This window comes from Asterias rubens, chromosome 2, assembly GCF_902459465.1.
Source record: "Asterias rubens chromosome 2, eAstRub1.3, whole genome shotgun sequence".
NCBI classification, from domain to species: domain Eukaryota; kingdom Metazoa; phylum Echinodermata; class Asteroidea; order Forcipulatida; family Asteriidae; genus Asterias; species Asterias rubens.
Window position 1 is genome coordinate 15,120,762 of NC_047063.1, and position 16,075 is coordinate 15,136,836.

General features: G+C 36.8%; 1 protein-coding gene across 2 annotated transcripts in view; it reads left to right on the plus strand.

The window, feature by feature from the left end:
* The first annotated feature begins 311 nt into the window (after positions 1–311).
* The window catches only part of LOC117306761 (plexin-A2-like), a 90,122-nt gene continuing 74,358 nt past the window's right edge, over positions 312–16,075 (plus strand). For both annotated transcript variants that reach the window (XM_033791255.1, XM_033791256.1), the window contains exon 1: positions 312–445. The gene's annotated coding sequence lies outside the window, so the exon portion shown is untranslated. The remainder of the gene's footprint in view (positions 446–16,075) is intronic.

Here is a 16,075-nt window from a genome sequence, read left to right on the forward strand (position 1 = left end):
GGGCGATCTACCTTAATGTTCAAATTGAACTCACTATAATTGTTATTATTATAATTTCACTTTATTTTATTGGAATTCACGGTCGATAAAAAAAAACACTTTGTTTTTGACATTATAAAGTTCATGAAAACATGGACATCAAAATGAGCAACAGAGGGCAGCAAACTCTTTACGAAGTAAAGCAAAATAGTTCGTGGGTTCCCGCTGTACTGTAAACAGGAACGGAGGGGATAGCCGAACATACCAGCGATACTTTACTAATGTTGCATTGCATTATCGTCTGATAAATCATCATTGTGTGTGTGCGCCGCCGTACCGTGATGTACTTGGATATTACGTGTAGTCGATGAGTCTAGATCTTGTGTACAAACACCGCTGACAAAAAGACAAACTCAACTTTTGCATCACTTCATCTTCAAGTTTGTTGGTCTTCTATTTGAATTCGGTAAGTCACAATAATTCGAGTGACATTTGAGGACTTGTTTCATGTTTCTGTAACTGCGTTTTGTGTTAGACGAAATTGCTGGTCATGCCAGTTTGGGTATCTTTTCTTCCTGAATCCTGTTGACTATTTTTGCTGATGATGTGAAAGCACTGACATGAGTCCCATGACTGATAAGTAACGTCATTGCATCTATTTCGTGATAAACTGTAATGTTGTGCTCCATTTATTGTTGGGACTTCACTATATTAAAATGTTAGCTATTGTCAGGGATTAATATATTGGTCATTAAATGAGCGGTGACAAGGTCTAAATAAACGCCCATCTAAATATAACTGGTCGTGCGATGTTTTAAAATTAAAAAAAATAAAAGGACCAACCAAGGCAAGCTGAACTTTGAAGAGTGGAGTGATTTTTTTAGTGAAGGCGAGGTCTTTTTGTTTTAATTGCAAGGCCACGATGACCCTGCACAAGGTTTTTGAGACAGACCCACCACTAATTTACTCCCATTCAACAGTAGGCCTATTATTATTAATATTTAGTTGCGATAACGTAACCCTCCTCCCGACGGCCGCCAGGCCGGAGGGTTACGAGTTTGTTTCGAGCGGAAACGGTTGATCTGGTCCAACAGGTACAATTTCGACAGCTAGTCACCAGATTTGCCCCATTTTTACCACTTTCCAAAATCATGACACAAATTCTGAGGTTACGAACTTAATCCGCAATGCCATAAATAATTAATATTTTGTCAAACGCGTTTATAAAAACATCAAACACATTTAAAGGGAAGGTACATGTTTGGTAATTGTCAAAGACCAGTGTTCTCACTTGGTGTATCCCATCATAAGCATAAATTAACAATCCTGTGAAAATTTGGGCTCAATCAGTCATCGAAGTTGCGAGGACATGATGAAAGAAAAAACAGCCTTGTTGGACGAATTTGTGTGCTTTCAGAGAGGAATAAAAGACTTCTAGCTAGAAGTCTTGTATTATTTTAGTGAGAAATTACCTCTTTCTCAGAAACTACGTTACTTCCGAGGGAGTCGTTTCCAACAATGTTTTATACTATCAACAGCTCTCCAATGCTTGTTACCAAGTCAGTTTTTAAGTTAATATTTGTTTTGAGTATATTCCAAATGTGTACCTTCTCTTTAAAGTTAAACATGTTTAAATAGAAAAGCCAAGCAGCATTATTTTCTTTTTCCAAAATAATAACTTCTTAATCTTATAAAATGATAGGTAATTTAAAGTCTTCTTGATAAGAGTTTTGTGGGTTTTTTTTTCGTGGCTGGGCATGCTGGGGGTACACTTTTGTACCAAAATCAACTTGTAAGTTTCCTTGTTTATAATGTGTTTTATTGTCAAAAAAAAAATTCAAATGACAAACATCTTCATATAATAATATATGTGAGTTTAATACGACTTTTCCATTTCATACGGCTTTTCCTCATGAAATGGAATGCTTTAGTCCAGATTTTACCTTGTGATTTATATTGTGCAATTATGTTCCCAACTCATTGTGCATCTAATAAACCCCTTGCCAGTGCGGAATGCACCTTCGCCATTTTGTGATTCATTGCCGTTGTATGCATACTAGGGACTTTTCGTTTCGGCGACGGATGGTTCTGCGACGGTTGTTCAGCTAAACGTTGTCGTTTTCAGCACAACGAAGATTCATCCCAAGTACTGTCGTAGAAATTGAGGGACGACCGTCCTCAAAGCCGACGCATGCGCAGATGACGCCAAATGTCTTCTTATCCTGTCGCAGAACCATCCGTCGTCGAAAACGAAAAGTCCCTATTTGACTGAATGGCAGACAGTCTAGATTGTAAAATGCTTTGCGCATTGTGCTAAGAGTCTGTCTCATGTATCTTCCAATGATCCCTCCAGCCAGAGGGGTATAGTCGTACTGAAGTTGTACAGTATTTGTTATGTGTACTAGAATGTTTATGAATCACTGAATCCATTTAATTCCTCATACCACCTGATACTGACATACAGTAAACTCCAGTACTTTTGCCTTATTACCATGTACATGTATGTAGGCCCAAGGTAGATTGAGTTACAGCTTTATACTGTATGGCTTAATTGATAAGAGTCAGGACTTTTTGTAAATACTTCTAGTTCTGAGAACGTTTACATTTTAACTGATTAGATCATGCTATTCTTTTGTTTTAAAATTATAATGGTTTCATGTACACATGTTTAATGGTGACTGAAAGGCAGGCCTCAAGAAATCGCTGGAATATTGTGAAATTTTGTTTGGCATCCTGGACAGCTGATTGGTCTACTTGATCAGGCAAATTAGGGGCTCAAACTAGATGAGTCAGATATTATTTAAACAAATAATTACTGTTGAATTACACTTGTGATCTTCAACAAGTATTCAAAGCTATTAGTAAAGTCTTAGGTCGTAAAAATCTCTTCAAAATGTCAAGAATGTTGAGGTCCTGCCATCTGAACTGACACTGGCTTCCCTATCTATAACATGTATGCAAACTGTACATGATGTAGGCCCGACGACTCGTGGTCTTGTCATCCCACCGTATACGCCTCTCTTAATATTTATGCATGAGGTACGTCTCAATGCTAACCCAAAACGAGGTGATGGGCGCAGTCACTGCAAGTGATGGGGGGACTTGCGCCCATAGCCTCATTTTGGGTAAGAATTATGACGTGATGCATAAGAGAGGCGTATTGCCCGAGTGAAGAGAAGTACTGGTTACACGAGTGGTAATGGTTACCAGTCAGGTAATATTGTTAACACTGTCAATATTTAATAATACCTGGTTTACACTAAGTGGTATACCAGCAGTCACCAGACAGTTGGTTTCATTGAAACCCATTTTGGAAAAAAATACATCGTTGGTACTCAGCATCATGATTACGTACAGTGCAAAGATGTCCATTTCATCAGCTTGCCAGTTCAGTGTTGTGAATGCTGACAGAGTTTAAAGACACTGGACACTTAGTATTGGTAATTGTCAAAGACCAGTCTTCTCACTTGGTGTATCTCTACATGCATAAAATAACAAACCTGTGAAAATTTTACTTCAATTGGTCATCGAAGTTGCCAGATAATAATGAAAGAAGTTGTGTGCATTCAGATGCTTGATTTCAAGACTTCAAACTCTGATACTGAGGTCTCAAAATCAAATTTGTGGAAAATTACCTCTTTCTCAAAAACTCTGTTACTTCAGAGGGAGTCGTTTCTCACAATGTTTTATTCTATCAACAGCTGGTCATTAATCGTTACCGAGTAAGGTTTTATGCTAATAATAATAATTTTACCAATAGTGTCCAATGCCTTTAATCTAAATTGTACATTCTATGATACTAAGCCATGTTAATTAAAAAGTGAGGATACATAAGTCAATGTTTAGAAATGTTGACACTCAATTTGCTGTCAAATTTGTTAAAAGGCATGAGCCTCAACGGTGTCTTTTGGGCAAGTTTGGGCCGACAGCCTGTGATCAAAGCTTGCCCGGTCATCAGGCAGTTAAGCAAAACAAAATGGTTGAGCCCAGTGTAAGAGCATACATTAGTCTTTCCTCTGTCCACACTCAGGCTGGCAACGTGATGTGTGTGTTTTTGCCAACTGAGTGACAGTATGCATGACGACCACATAGGATGTAATCTAATTTGATACACTGTTCTCAAGTCTACAGCACAGTGCGATTTGTCCCCACACAGATATTATGCACAATTGAATCATATTTGTCTGTTGAATTATAACTGAAACATTGTAGGCTTTGTAGTTACTGGCTCGCAGTTGACATCAGGATTACGACTCAAGTATTTATACGTGCACAATTTAAAAGTACTCTAACTTGGTCTAAGGGAGGTACAGATAGAAAATAGAGATGGAATTTTGTCCCTTTTTTTTCTTCCCCTTCTGCCTGATGTTATGAACAGAAAGATTGTACATTATGTTCCGCATGGTCATTGGTCATGTTGGATTATTTTGAGATATGCAGAATGAGGCTGGCATCTGCTGCTGTATAGTGTGATGTGTTCCTTTTTTATTTGTTTGTGACCATGTGACACAACTTTTATTCAACCAGTATCATTTTAATTTGAGTAATTTGGGTGTCATGTCAGACGGACTTTGGCAGTTAAAAATCAACATATTTCTTGCTTACAAGCTTATAATTGTATGTCATTTGAGTTTTTTTCAAGCATGACATATCAAACATGTTGTAGCATGACTTGCCAATCATCTTGAAACTATATTGAATACATTTATAGGAATAGGAAAGCACAACACTGGTTCACTATACAAATCAAAATCAGAAAGTCTGTATGAATCAAGTTTGTATTTTTTACCATTATGCTGTCATTCTTGTACATGTAATGTAAATTAATTATTATTATTATTATTTTTTTTACTTTTGTGGTCTAGCCACCTCCCATTGTAGCACAGAAACATTCATTGTCTTTATGGGTGATATCACGATATTATCAAATATGGCAATACTAATTTGGAAACGAATTTGATATCGGATCGATTTGGTTTTAATCGCAATATCGATTTATTATTATTTATTATTTATTATAAACGTCACGTTAAAAAACATGAAAATTGTTTTCCAGTGTGCATCATACAATAAAAACACTGAAAGGAGATAAAATGGTAACAAGAAAGGAAGAACCATAAAAAGATAAACGGTACAAATTACACAGAGAAATTTACAACCATCAAAAAATAAAAAATACAAAAATACAAAAAAAGATATATTGCGATATATCGCGATATCGATTAAGTATCGCAATATTGCGATGTATTTCCTAGCTGAGACATCTTGCACCCCATAGGTTTGCAGTAAAACCAGAAGAATAGGTCATTAGAACACCTCTATAATATGCTATGACTGTCTCTTCTACAACTTTCACTGGGAGTTTGAAGACTGATGATGTCAAATTTAATTAATCGCGACTATATCGAATATCGCAATATATTGTCGGTGATATATCGTGAATAAAATGAATCGATATCGCCCAAGCTTAGGGAATAGGTACTATGTGTTTGAATTGTCATTATGGTTTCCCTTCTAGTAACAATCCCTTCATGTCCAAATGCACATACATGTACATGGATCTCTACCCTTCCTGTTATTGGCAGTAACCGAGCGCTGAATTGTTATGTTAGCCCGATTTATATTTCATTGGAAAGCTAATCCAATAATCATTAGGCCTACATTGCTGTTTTTCTAATTGTTAGGCAAGATAATTTGTTTTGCATTCGCGAAACAAATTAAGTATGAAGCGGCCTTTTGGCAAAAATAAAATAAAATTATTTACAACTTGATTTTTTGCATTTTTCAATCATGCCTTGAATTTCATCTTTGAATGAACAAGTGCCATTTTAATTTTTTGAATTTTTAAAAACTCAACTGTTGGAAACTGTTGGAAGGGGCACCAAGTTAAAGAGCAGGGGGAGAGAGGCCATGACCTCCGTGACCTCCATGTTATTCTGGGCCTGCATTGAAGGAATTAGACCACAGTATAGTACAATAATTAATGTCAAATTTGACATGAAGATTAGAGAGAAACAAATAATTTACTAATAGAAATAAATATTTCTTTAACTTTTGGTTTAGATCTGTACTTTATGTTTTAAAGTATATTATTTTGAATCACTTAAGTTATTGATATTTTTTGTGTGCATGTTTGTTTTAAACAAAAATGTATGTACATGTAAGCAAAGTAAAATTTAATATATAGAATGACAAATAACCTAATAGCTTGTGAAGTAAAGGTATTTAGAAAGAAATGAAAATATTTTTGAGATAAAGTAGTTTCAAATATGAAGAGCTGTCAGAGTTTGAAAGGAAGACCCAGATAAGCTGCATTCATCGCCAAGGCTTAACCATTAATTGGAAGCTGCTAGCTCCAAATGCTGTCCCCTCCATCTCTCCGTGATTGAAATTGCAGGACTGTCTTAAAGAGGCAAGCTGGTTGAAGAGTATGTTTTAAAAGAAAATCACTATGATGAACCGACTGGATACAATTCTGTGTACCTGTAAACCTTCTTTGAAGGTGAAATTGTTTATCTAGGCCTTTTTCCCGGTTCATACTTCCTGCGAAATTCCCAACAAACAACTTGGAAAGGTTGCCCTTTGCTGAACTTCTGCAAAACATTCACAGCGAAAACAGAGCTGTTACAGCAAATTCGGTTCCTATGACGCATTTGCAGGAAGTATGAACCAGGCTTTATTCATGAATCTTCAATGGTTGGGTAAGAAATATGTTTTATAATGTGTGAATACATTCATGTAGCCTGAATCAAAACCAGTCGTTATTAAGAGCCTTAACTATGGAGGAATCTGCCACTGTCTGGAGACATTGAAACGAGAATGTCTCTTTAAGGAGCAGGCTTTACTGACTCCAGGCACTAGAGCCCTGGCTTAACCCTTAAACCTGGTGTGTGCATTAACTGTGGAACCTTCATTATGAACATGTACCTTCATATTGAAGCAAACTTCTTCCTTGGAATGGGGGAGTGAGGGGGTCGAAGGATTCAGTATCAAGTAACACGAACTCATGACAGATGAGCGATTGTTACACTGAATGGCTCTATTGCGATTGGCTCGGGGAGCTTCTATGAAAGAAACTGCAATGTTTGTGGGTTGTGTAATCATTCACACTTGGCGTTTCTGAATTTATGTCAAAGTGTGATTTTCTTCATTTTATTTTGTGCTTTTTTTTAGCTCTAAAAACAAGACTAAATAGTTTGGGCGGTTACAACTAAAAAATGTAAAATATCAAGTTATCAGTGTGAACCATCTCCACAGTGTTTTACCAAGTGAGTCGCCAAATGGATACCTTACTCTAGTTTTTATGTTTCATAAATATTCATGCTCTAATTGTATGTAGGTTTTATTTTGTGTCCTGCATTGCTTCAAAATCAGAGCGACATGATGGTTGCTATGATGTCCTCACCAAGCTGGCCCTCATTATTATTTTATATCAAAAACATTTTTCAAGTTTAACTAGATTGATGTTTTGTCTTTGTGTAAGAAACCGTACTTCTCCAAATAGAATCACAATATTGATAACACACAAACAACATGTAACCAGGCTGCTTTGTTATCGAATATCATGACAATATCATATGGTAAATTTCCAGCCTGGTGTACACTACAATTAGCCTATTGAGAGTAAACTGAAATTTGTTTTTCCATGCATGAATTTCAATATTTGTGGCGGGTGCTATTCAGTGTGTGATCACAAAGCCTGGGGCACACATCAAGTGTCAGTATGCAATGATTGGTGAGGTTTTTACTGCTTTGTAAGCCTATTAAGTTTTCAGCTTGAGTGGGCAGGGGTTGGGCTGTGGCATAATGCTAGAAGCGTTGTACTTCACATTTTTACCTCGCCAGACCAGACATGGTCTGTAAAGATTGCATCTTGAACTGTACGTGTTGGTTTAGATTATACATGGTCCATGAAAAGTGTTGATTATATGCAGTACCTTGTATGGTTGTATACATGCATTTAAGTGGACTGATGTATATACACATTCTGTTATTTTACAATGCTGCACATAATATGTACAGTTGGAATGTGTAGAAATGTTACAATTAACAGTCTATTTATGATTAAATAATATCAATTTATACTTTGGTTGTCCCCCATGCACAAACTAGTGTACTGCAAACTATAATGGTACAATATAAAAATATATAAAAAGTGATAAAAAACATTAGATAAAACCATTTGAATTTATCCAGATTCACATTAATTAAACCAAACTTAAACATCAAGTACATGTACATTGTGTGCAAAAAACCTTTACAATGACCTTGTTTGAATTCAGCGCACTTTGGCCAACCTGACAAAAAAATTTGGGTCCAGAATGCCCACAGCTTTGTAAAATCAACAGTGAATATGAACATTTTTATTTTGTTAAACCTAGAGCAAGGGTAAACTATGGACAGATATGGTGGACCACACATCATGCAACATGAAAAAAGACCAACGATGTTACATGTAAGCACATTTTGTTGATGATGAAATAATTGCCTTTGTATAAAAAGTAGGACAAATTACATGAAGGAGACTTGTCAAGTGATTTCCAGCTTTCCACAATGGTTAAGATTTCTTTGTTGTGACTATTGACAGCTCAATGAACAGACCAACTTTGTGAAGAAACATGTACAAGGTTTTTCTTTTATCTACTGACACAATCAGCGTGATTATTCACATTGTGTGTGGACAGTCTTAGATAAGTATTATGGGATAGTGTTTGCATTCTTGGCATATCACCACTTCACTTTGAAAAGGTCCAAAGAATAGTTGGTCATTCACTGAAGTGTAGGATTGCAAGTTTATTTAAAGCTGTCTGGTGAAGTGTTTAATGCATTTATTGACAGGTACGCATGTAATCAAAATCTGGTGGTGAGTAATGGAATATTTATTCTCAAGAACCTGTGTGCAAGTCTTAATTATGATTGAAAAATGTATTCTTTGGTTTTTAAAACACAACTTACATTGATTGACAGGAAAACAAGAAACGCCCTGAAATGACCAGTTTTCAGTAAAGTGAAACATTTTTATTAAAATTTTACTTGCAGACAAAATATGAAGCCCATCAACATAGGGTTAAATACATGTATCTCAGTTAATTGAGTGTCGACTTATTTTAAAAGCGTTGTTGGTTCAAAGCCTGCTCTTGTACATTTTTGCTCAAAACATTATAACTTCTGTTTTTAAAAATGCCAGTAAATAGATCAAATGGTGTCAATTATTAATATAAAACTGTATGTACTACACGTTCTAAATGCTACTTGTTTTCCCAAAATAACATCTGCTGAATTTTTTAATAACAAGATTTTATAATTGCATGTAAATTGAAATTTATTTTTTACTTTACAGACATCACATGATAGACAATTTTTTTTATAAATGATGGAATTGCTTTTCTTGTTCATTGTCTGGTTGTTTGGTATGTATGATGTGCCTGTTTCTTTTATTATACATGAATGATACAAGTGACTCCTACACGTCTTGTAAAGTTGACATCAAATCCAAAAGAGCCACAATAAATCTAGACTTCCTGTCTCGTTCAAGGGAAGGACTGTTAAACCCAATTTTTAGTTTACACTTAGAAAGCCATATGATTTGGATAAACTTTTACAATTCTTGATGTGGAATATTACATTTCTAGACCAATGTCTGCAGTGTACGTACAGAGCAAAGACTTGCTCTATGAGATGCTTTGTATTGTATTTTGATTGTCAGGAAATGTTGTGGAATGCACAAGGTCATTCTAATTGTAAACAAGGTGACTAGTTTTCTTCTGCCAGTGCCAGCAATGTCTGGTTTTATCACAGAGTGCAATGGTTTATCATGGGTTTATTTCATCAGATTTATCTGAAGTTATTCTATGTACTGCCATGGTACTGCCTACTGTACAATGTACACGTTGTCAGCGATGCAATTGTCGTACTTGAAACTTCCACAGGTCAGTTGTTATCAAATACTGTACACATTGAGTCCTATATTATTGCCAAGCCTGTTTTATAGAGCATGTCAAGAGTCAAAGCAGGATGACAACTCCATCCCAGTTGCCCATTTTGTTTTATGGTGTTTATGATTGTGGCTGACAGGTTATTTTTTAGCCATAAATCATTCCATACACTAGCAAGTAGGTAAGAAGCTATCTGTGTACAGTTACATGTAAGGTTCTTGTGAATCTGCTAGAGTAAAGTTAAAAAGTAGGAGGACCGGTCAACACTCACTCCAAGTTGTCCTGGCTACATTCAGTGTAAACAAAACTGGGGGACATTTGAAATGACAAGCTTAACTGGTCCTGATCGCTAGTCACTGAAAAAGTTAAGGGCAAACCATTTTGGATAGTAAAACTAAATTCTCCTTATTTGTACAGTACCATGAAACTAATCCTAACCATGGAGGTCTTGCTCTTTGAATGATCTTTATTCAATACAGATGTACATACCTGTCTAGAATGATGTAGGCTTACTCTATTTTCTTCCTCCATGCTTGTTGGAACCTTGCAAGTCTTGTAGGTATTTGAACATTTTGGGGAATGCTAAGTTCCTATCCATATGCCCTACATACTGCACATTTCTTTGGCATGTGAAGGGAGTAAAACAACATGCTTTTCCAGACACCAATGTTTGAAACTCTGCAAAACCATGGTCTAATTATACTATGTGCTATAGCTTTTATGCTTATATAATTTATGCTTACTTATAAATAATCCAGGGAAAACTTACACAAAATCTTTGTCTTATCTCTTGTGCATTCAGTTACTTGCCCTAACTTGAGATAAGACTAGTCTTAAGTTATTGTGAAATCCACCCTAGGCTTGTAGTTCAGTGCTGAAAAACATTATATCTACACTGTTTCATTTGAAGAAAAAAAATACAACCCTGCCATGTATTACCGTTGCTCTATGGTATTACATACATTGTACCCTCCACAAAGCATTTTCTGCTGCAATAATGGTGTTGGTGTCAAAGATTAGTGACATGGATTATTTAATTCTGGGTATTAAGTAATCTGATCTTTTCCTCTCATCCGCTCAATATTTTAAGCTCATTAATAATCAAGGATGGCATTTTTCAGGGAGATGCAAATCAATGCTTTCGTTTAGACCATGTGACCTGCAATGCCTCATGTTTACAAAAGAGCCACTAAGCCTAGCTAGAGTTTACTTGTTGCTGTTGATATGAACATAGAGTAAGGTGTCCTTACTCTATGATATGAAGAAAGAGGGCACTTCTCAAAACTTATTCAGCTGTTATTTTTTATAACTCTTGAAAGTTGAATTGATGACAGTGTAAATTAAGACAAACCTACTGAACAATTTCAGGTAAAGACCAGTAGTATTCTTTCCTGCCAGGAAATGCCCTCAAATGTGTAAGGTCACTCTTGTTATAAACAACTTAGGTTACATACATGTACATGATTGATCTTTGCTAAAACAAATTAGACTGTTAGAAATATGATTTTTTTTTTGTTATTTCAAAGGAAAAGTGTGTTATTAATAATTCATGATTAATGTTCAGATCAGGTCCTCCCTCAAAAGACCGATCCATTAGGCTCTGCCCACGGCGCACGTGTGAGCAAGAACACGTGAGCCTCTCCAATGTCTTTCTGCACAACTCTGTCGCGCGCGCCAAGCATACGCGCACGCATGTCAGACCTTGTTCCGTAATGGGTTGTGATTGGTCAATATGTAATGGGGCGGGGCTTACTGGAGCGGTCTATTAAGTAATCATGATACATGACTGAAGTCTCAGCCATTATCTGCTCTCAGTTTTAAGTTTATAGTATCAAAGAAATTTGTTATTTCTTTGTATTGTACTCTTCTACTAAGAGTTTTACAATTATTACACTGCTGACAGTAATACACATTGCGTATACAGTAGTTGTGATTCACTTTCTTTAATATAAATACAGAAGTTAGGACTGTTGCAGCCCTAGTACCCCCGTATACACATAACACGTGGAATGAATGCCCATCTGTATCAGGGCTTGCTAATACACATCCACTGACAGTTTTTGTCAACACCTCCCAATTGCATTTACAGCAGCGGTGAATAATACATGTAGAAGGTATACATAGTACATCCCTCCTGTGAGTGACCGTCCTTTTCGCTGTGCTCGGAGCTACAATGTATTACACAAGGCGGACTCGCTGTGGGATCACCCAGTTCAATGTTCTTCAAGTTAGACCATGGGTTAGATCACTGAAGTAGACCGCCATGCTCCAACCATGGCCATGGTTATAGAACAGACCTTTCATGCACTTTACATTTAGCTCCATCTGCATTTATGATGTAGTACATACATGCTCTGATCATCTCTGACATGCGCAACTCCAGTGTACATTTACCTACGATACATTTTTGAACTGACTGAAAGGTTTCTGCTTCATGTCGAAATAGAAGATATTTTGTATTATACAGTAATGGTCACCTGAACTATTTGACTAAGTAATACCATAGAGCTAGGACCCATGTACACTGTTCCAAGAGTCTGTCCGGCCTTACAGTTCGAGATGGGTTTCTTAGTGGAACAAATTATGTAAACTGGGCAGGCCCTAGATACTACAAGAACATCATCATACATGTACATAATTATTTTTTCTACAAATTTACATACATAATACATCTAGGTTAAATGATGTATTTTTGTATGGTGTGTTTAAAGGCAGTGGACACTAACTGGCAGCGAAATTGCGAGATAATAATGAAAGAGAAAAACACCCTTGTCACACGAAGTTGTGTGCGTTTAGATGGTTGATTTCGAGACCTCAAGTTCTAAATCTGAGGTCTCGAAATCAAATTCGTGGAAAATTACTTCTTTCTCGAAAATTATGGCACTTCAGAGGGAGCCGTTTCTCACAATGTTTCATACCATCAAACTTGCCCTGTTACTCGTCACCAAGAAAGGTTTTATGCTAATAAATATTTTGAGTAATTACCAAGAGTGTCCACTGCCTTTAATTTTGTAATCTCTCAATGTGATACTGTACACACCCTTGGAAGGAAAACAATTACTGTATGAGCATATTCAACGAATGTTTACACGTATTAACAACACGTTCAATGGTTGTACAAAGCGGGAGGGACACTTGTTTTGTTATGTTTTGGTGACATCCATACCAGTATGCGAATAGTGATGCTCATATTTCATCTTGAGGTCAAGAAAATCAGCAAGCGCAGTATACTCCTAGTACTGTATGTGTAGATGGCCCGTTTGAAAGATCATTGACCTACGCTACAATGTTTAGTGTCAGGAATGTTCCCCAAGCCTTTCCTTCCTAGAACCATGTACAGGAAGATCCTGCTGCAATACCCATGTCAACATGGACTTTCTGCCGATGTCGACAGGGACAGGAAAAACAACAAGTTTGATTTTTCCTAAAGTGTCCTTAGTCATGTGTCCTTCTAGGTGGGCGGTGCTGAGCTGAAGTCAAGAGGTCATCACACTAAAACATTTGATTGCACAGAGTCTACAGGGCTTGAATTTTGGCCCAAAAGTCCACAATGACCAAAGGACTTGTAGCTCAGAATCTTTACTGGACCAGGCTTTAATTTGCATGACCAGAATCAAAATCAACAGCACTGGTACAGTATGTAAATGTTGCTGTCGCCATTTTTTTTTCAAGATTTGCAGTGTTGCTACTGTGCAGAGGGCATTTTGTTTAGGAGATGCGTCCGTGGTGTACCAGAAGATGAATGCCATATCTTTATTCTGTACGTTATTTGACTCTAAAAATGACAGACTATGGGCAGACAGTAACCACGGCGATGTGTGATGTCATTGCAAGGGGGTCTCTGTACTGTGTAGACTTATATCACACTCGATGACATTTCATGTATTTCATGTAGAGATATTCCCATCATAACAAACATGTAATGATGTACATGTATTGTATGTAGTAGAGCAAATGTACACAGGATGGTTGAAGTCCTAAATTGAAACAACCCAACAAACAACTTGTGAGGAAAGGAAGGGTAGCTGTAAAAACACTGTTTGTTTTATAAGTAATTTTTTTTCAGTCCATGTATAGTGGGTGTGGTTACACATGTTTGCAACTTTCATTTGTAAACTCGGCTCCCTTCTAAGTTCTGTGGCGCAAATAAGAGATGTGTAATGTAGGTGAATTTACCAAAAGTACTACAATCCACGGCTTGCTGCATACTAAATAACAGTGGAGCTAACTGTTATTTTAAAGCAAGGGTACGTAGATACAAGGGTATCACATGTTAGGAATATTATTAAATTCATTAGTGCTGAAATTGGACAGGGAAGGACAGAGTAAGAATTGTGAATTAAATCCTCAATGAATCAAAGCTCTCAGACTACACTCAGACCATAGAGCAAGGAAGCTCAGACAGTCCTTACAAGTATCCACACAAGTAAGCCACTTAGTGTTAATTTGCTGACCTGATTTTAATTCCAGATGTGCTCATTTGTTTACAGTTTACAGTGGAGTCGTACAATGTACAGTACATGCATGCATTGGCCAAACATGTATGTTGTCACCTATATTATGATAGCCTGTGCATTTATTAGGTTTAGAAAAACACAGTATAAGGAAGAATGTATAAAATTGTACTGTACATTGTATTGTACATTGTAACACGTGCATACTTGGTGTTCTTAGTGTTCAGTGTTCTTCTTTGGAACGGCTTGAGAATACATTCAAATTTGTAAGCAGTTGGACATTAGTCATTCACTAATTTTGTTAATGATACAGACGTTCACATGTGTTTGAGAGCAGCACGTTAGATTCGGGAAAATCCTCTAGGCCAGTCCTTCTGAAAGGATGGATTTAACAAAATAAAATAAAAGTTCTTTTCTTTCCTTTTTCTTTTTTTTCTTAAAAAAAAAAAAAGTAAAAAAAAAAGTTTAAAAAAAAGGATGCGGCCCCCCCAAAAAGGATGCGGGCAGGGACAATCAACTGTTATTTTTTTAATTTGTCCTAAAACATCTCTCAATGTAGTGGTGGTTCTGAAACAAACCTGATTGTGCTCCCACCACGCACAATTTCAAATCTTACTTGCATGTAAAACCTCTGAAATTGAAAACGGAACCACTGTATTTGAACTTGTCACATGACCTTCGGTCAACCGAACCCATGGTCAATCATAGAAACATTGGTTCTCTATGAGTTGACATCATCTTATTTGTACATGTAGGCCTACATGTACATTGTGCATTGTGATACCTCGGTAACAAACTGTGAAGTTTGATTGGTCGAGAACCAATCATGTGACGTGCAACAAAAACGCATGTTACATGGCTCGACGGGCCGGGTAACATGAAATGTGATGTACAGCGGTGTACATCAAAGTGATGTACAGCGGTGTACATCACCTTGATCGTTCACAGCGTTGGTCGATTTGAAGCGCTGTGTCTGAAACAACAGCGGGTACGAGGGAATTGTTTCTCGTTCGTCTGCTAAATTAACAATGAATAGTCCTTCGTAATAATGTTTGAAGATGACAACAGAACTTCGAGAAGAGGAATAAAAATTATACAAAGGTATAACAAAACAATTGTTGCACGCTGTGACTGGGGTCTATTGGTTTTGTACACCCTCGAGGGTAAATGGCACCCTCGGCTTCGCCTCGGGTTCCATTTTCCCCCTCGAATGTACAAAACACCATGGACCCCGTCACAATGTGCAACAATTGTATACTGTACCACGTCACTTCGATTAACCATTAGTAACCACATGGTATTTGAGGAACACCTTGCCTTGGATCGGTCGAGTTGGTCTTTGAAAAGCGTTTGTAACCGTTTATTATAAAATGCATATGGTTGGAAAGATGTTTTAAAAGTGAAATATAATGATCCACACAAGTATCACTCAAAATTGCGTGGTTTTCCTTTTACCTTGTTGACAAACACGGGCGGCCATCTATGGGAGTCAAATTTTGTACTCCCATAAATGGCCGACTGTGTTAGTTCGCAAAGTAAAAGAAAAAAACATGTATGTATGGATCCTTGTATTTTACTTTTAAAACATCTTTCTAACCAATTGTGCATTTCATAACAAATGGTTACAAACGCTTTTCACAGACCAACTCCACCGATCCAAGGCAACATGTTCCTTTAAAATAGTGTTTGATGATTTATTTGAGTCAT